This window comes from Petaurus breviceps, unplaced genomic scaffold (genome assembly GCF_028583685.1).
Source record: "Petaurus breviceps papuanus isolate PSGF00001 unplaced genomic scaffold, PetGlider_PUasm1.0 91041, whole genome shotgun sequence".
NCBI lineage: Eukaryota > Metazoa > Chordata > Mammalia > Diprotodontia > Petauridae > Petaurus > Petaurus breviceps.
Genome location: NW_027187400.1, coordinates 25,388,408 through 25,393,221, shown reverse-complemented (window position 1 = coordinate 25,393,221; position 4,814 = coordinate 25,388,408). Strand labels below are relative to the sequence as shown.

At 48.6% G+C, this 4,814-nt stretch overlaps 1 protein-coding gene across 1 annotated transcript in view; it reads left to right on the top strand.

The window, feature by feature from the left end:
* Window positions 1-4,814, top strand: part of SPSB1 (splA/ryanodine receptor domain and SOCS box containing 1) — a 31,143-nt gene that overhangs the window by 3,573 nt on the left and 22,756 nt on the right. The window contains exon 2 of the mRNA XM_069079299.1: window positions 2,232-2,309. The gene's annotated coding sequence lies outside the window, so the exon portion shown is untranslated. The remainder of the gene's footprint in view (window positions 1-2,231; window positions 2,310-4,814) is intronic.

Here is a 4,814-nt window from a genome sequence, read left to right as displayed (position 1 = left end):
GGGGGTGGGAGGATGTTATTTGATCTTCAGGTGAAAGGAGGTTTTATAAATAGGTCACCTTGTTCCCCATCTTGAATTTTATCCTTTCCCAGCCTTTGTGGGGCAAACAATAGCTTGCCTGTTCTAGGGTCATTGCAAGTCACTGGGAGGGCAGAAGGCTTGCAGGGCTGGATGGTCCCCTGCCTCCCAGCACCCCTGTGTGTGGGCCCCCCTCTTTGGAGTGCCTCCTCCCCCCACCCTCCACCATTGCCAATAGTCACTTGGGAACCTGGAGGTGGGGGGGTGGGACAGGACATGGCAAGCTGCCCTGCCTATTTTTAATTATTTCGACCTGAGGATAAGTGGAGTTTTTGTTTTGGTTTGGTTTGTGGGCTGTTGTTTTTTTAAGTGCACTTGGGTAGTCCAGGTCTTTGAAGGTCACAGGCCTACTCAGTGTAATCAATGCTGCCTTTGGATTGGAACCTGGGTTCAGATCTCACTTTCAGACCCCTATTAGCCGAGTGACCCCAGGCAGATCGGGTCACCTCTGCCTCTCAGTTTCTTCTGCCAGACCAGAGGATTGGACTCAGAAGTCCTTTGTAGGTTTAAATCTGTGTTCCTCTAAGATCCCAAACTTCTCCGGGCCTCAGTTTCCTCCTCTATAAAATGAGGCTGGATGAGGTGGCTCTAAGTCTGTCCTCCTGAAGGTGGGTGGGATAAGCATTAAGCAAAGGTTTGATAAGGAGGGGCATGGTAGAAGGATGGAGGACTGGCCTTGGAGCTGGGAAGATTTGGGTTCGGATTCTGACGCATGATTCCCTTCTAGGCTGGGCAAGTCCCTTCACCTCAGTCAGCTCCCCAGGACTCAGCAGTGAAGTTAAAGGTGGTTGCTGGGTAATCACCATCGGGTTAAAAACTGATGCTTCAGTGCCCTCACCCAGTCTTGCTGATTCTGCCTCCGTGGTGTAGCTCTTGTCCATACCCTTCTCATACTCACATAGCCAGCCCCTTGGTTCAGGCCTTCATTGCCTCTGCCCAGAGTATTGCAGTGGCCTCCTCCCGGCTTCCAGTCTCTGTCCACTCAGATGCCAGAGTCACCCCAGGTCTGACCTTTGCAGTCCCCTTAGGCATGCATGGCTTCCCTCCCACTCCCAGGGTCCAGCCAAACCTGCTGGTTTGCTCTTTCTCCCCCAGGCCTTTGCTCAGGCCGTCCCCCATGCCAGGAGGACACTCCCAGGCACCATTCATTATACCAGTAACAATGAATAGCCAACATTTACCTAGCACTTACAGTATGCCAGGAAGGAGGCACCACTGACAAGAATCCTGATGTTATATTATGGTAATATAAGTAATATGTAACCATATAAAATAGTTAACATTTACATACCACTTTTCATATGCTAGGCACTATTTATTAATAATTTAAATGATAGCTAACATTTACATAGTGCCTATCATGCCAGGCTCTTTACAAATACTGTCTCATGTGATGGTCCCAATAACCCCGCAGGGAAGTTCTGTGACTATCCCCATTTTACAGATGAGGAAACTGAGGCAAACAGAGACTTATCTAGGCTCACACAGCTAGCGTCTAAGGCCGGATTTGACCTCCGGTCTTCCTGTCTCCAGGCCCAGTGCTAAGCTTTCTTTTGGATGGGGGAGTCCAGGTGTTAGGGGGAAGGGCGTTCTGATATGGGGAGCCACGGGGGTGGTTATCGGAGCCGTGGGGAAGCGGGCTGATGCCCACTCCTCCAGGAGCTATGGTAGCATTGGTGTGATGAGGTGCCCAGAGTTTGAGGACTGGGGGATGGCGGGATGGCAGGATATCAGGGCGGATGGTTAGTCACTTCACCCCTGGGTGGCTGGATTAGATATCTGAGGTCCCTCCCAGTTGTTAAAAACAGCTTATTTCCTTTGACCTTGAGCCCCAATGCCGCTGCTATGGGCAAATGCTACAAATTATCTCCATTTTGCAGATGAAAACATTGAGTCCAAGAGGTAAACCTTATTTGCCCAGGGTCTCACAGCTTGTCCATACAAGAGGTGGAATTAGAACCCAGGTCTTTCTAATTTATAAGTCCAAGGCCCTCTTCCAAAAGGGAAGCCTGGGGTTTTAGGAACAGGATTTCTATTTGATGCCCTACCTGTGACTTTAGTCAGTGATGCTTCAAGGTGTTTAAAATTAATGTGTCCCCTTACCTGCTCTGTGGCATCAGATCTCAACTTCGGCTTTTTCTTTATCTCCTCAGGGTGGTCCACATCTCAGTCACAGCTGGCGACTGAAGGGACTGGTGCCGGATCCGAACTATCTGCGCTGTGCTTCACAGGTGGGCTGCTGGCCTTTCATGTTTCAGGGAGATGGGGGGGTTGCTCTCTGGAATGCTAAGACACAGTTAAGTGTTCTCTCTGGTGCCCCGGGGTTATTGGGCAAATGAAAAATCTCGATTGGCCATTTTAGAATGGAAACTATTAAGAGAAAAAAAGTAAGAAAACCAGCGGAACTCTTGAATCATCCTTGCAGATTGCAGTGTCTGTCACAAAAGAGTGCTTGGTGCAGCAGGCAGGGTGGGCCTGGGTTCAGGAAACGGCCTGGCTGTGTGACTCTGGGCAGTTGGCTCTTCTGCAGAGTGGGCATGATGGTAATGCCTCACTTCCCTGGGTCCGTTTGTCATTAAGCATCTATTAAGTGCCTACTGTGTGCCGCTGTGTTAAGTGCTGGGGAAACAGAAAAAACAAAGACAGTTTCCGTCTTCTAGGAGCTCCTAGTCTGATGGGGGAGACCACGTGTAATCAGCCACATGGGAACAAGTTGTAGACAGGATAAGTAGCAGACAAGTAGGGAAAGGCAGGAGGGTTATTGTGAGCGGCTAGGTAGCACCATAGGACACAGAGCACTAGACTTGGAGGCCTGAAGTCCTGAGTTCAAATCCACTCTCAGATTCTTCACCTCTACTTCCTCCACTGTAAAATGGGAATGATAATAGCACCACCCTCCCAGGATCGAACAAAACTATATGTGTGAAGCGATTTTCAAACCTTTCAGTTCTATGCGAACGTTATCTATTATTATACTTATTATAGGAACATGGCAGGTGCGAACGTCCACTCTCATTCCGTATTTGTATTTGAAAGTTTTCTCCATTGATCCAATCTGATTATATCATGTTAAATTCAGCAAACACTTATTAAGCAGGCTTTGAGGATGCAAAGATAAAAAAAGAGAGATTCTCTTCCCTCAGGATGTTTTTCATCCATCAGTCAGCATTTGCTAAGCACCTGCTGTATACCAGGCTTTGTGGTTAATTAAATCACATTTGCTTTAACATTGGCAAAGTCATTTAAGCCCTTAGAAACTCAATTCCCTCATCTGTAAAATGGACCCTTGGTCCAGGGGAACAAACTCTGGATCTTGGTTTAAAGCCCCCCTCTCCTGCCTAGCACCTCTATAACCCTTCTGGGCCTCAGTTTCCTCATCTGTAATGAGGGGGTTACACTAGATGACCTCTAATGTCCCCTCTGGTTCTAAAGTGATTGGTGTCTTCTTCCTCCCTGATGATAATCAGCCAGAGAGAGCCCCCTCTTGCTGGTAGGTGACTGGCCTTCTTTGGAAGGCCTGGAGAGAGGAGGAAAAAATGATCCTAATATAATAAGTAGAACAGACGGCTGTTGTCTCCATCTATGGGTAAAAAAGGCGGACCTTTTGGGTCCAGTGAAGGTCAGAAGTTCATTGGTGCCCACTTGGGCTTTCTTTGGAAGGCCCATGTTTGGAGTTTCTAGGAATTGCTTTGGGAAGGATTTCGGTTGAGACAATGGAAGTGTAGGCCAGGACTCTCTATCAGGACTCCAACAGTCTAGCTATTACTTGTATGACTTTTTGTTTCTCTGGGCCTCGGTTTCCTCATCTGTAAAAGGAGGGGGCTGGGCTTCTCTCTGAGGTTCCTTCTCACTCAGGAGGCAGATGGAGAGTGAGGGGTAATAAATATCAGAGGTTAGTCGGTCAATGAGCATTGTTTCAGCACTGTACTTACCACTGGGCTTACAAAGAAAAGCAAAGAAAACCGAGATTTGAACCCAGACCTTCCTCTTACTCGTGAGAACACACCCTCTTGGGAAGCTTGCTCAAGTTCAGAGATGGTGTCAGTGGCAGGATTTGAATACAGAATCTCAGACATAAGAGGGCAGTGCCTTGGGGAGTTTGCCAATCACACAAGTAGTAAATGTAAAAAGGGGAGGAGTGTGCAGGATTTGAACCCGGAGCCAGTGATTGAAAGCTGCCTGGTGCATGATTGGATGTGTTCTGGGTGGACTAGGGGAGCACAGTTGTTACCCAGCATGCATTAGGGATGACTGACTTATGTTACTTCTGCAGGAAGTAGCAGCACTGAGGAGAGGTCCCCAGGGGTGGGCAGCCAGGCGGGGCATGTTGGGCATCTATGCATCGAGCTCCTCTTCAGAGCCAAGGAACCTATGGAGGGGCTGGTTCTGGCCTCAGACTCCCATTCAGGCCACGGTTCTTTTTCTGGGGAGTACACTGCCAGACGCATCTCTCATTTCTGTGGCTTGGAGAGGGGCGAAAGTCTCTGTCTGTGGGAGGCGGAGACTCTTCAGGGATTTTGCAGTTTCAGTATCAATAAAAATGTATTCAGGGGGCAGCCAGGTGGCACAATGAATAGAGCACCTGCCCTGGAGTCAGGAGGACGTGAGTTCAAATCCAACCTCAAACACTTAACACAAAAACTAGCCATGTGACATTGGGCAAGTCACTTAACCCCAAGGAAGGGAGGGAGGAAGGAAGGAAGGAAGGAAGGAAGGAAGGAAGGAAGGAAGGAAGG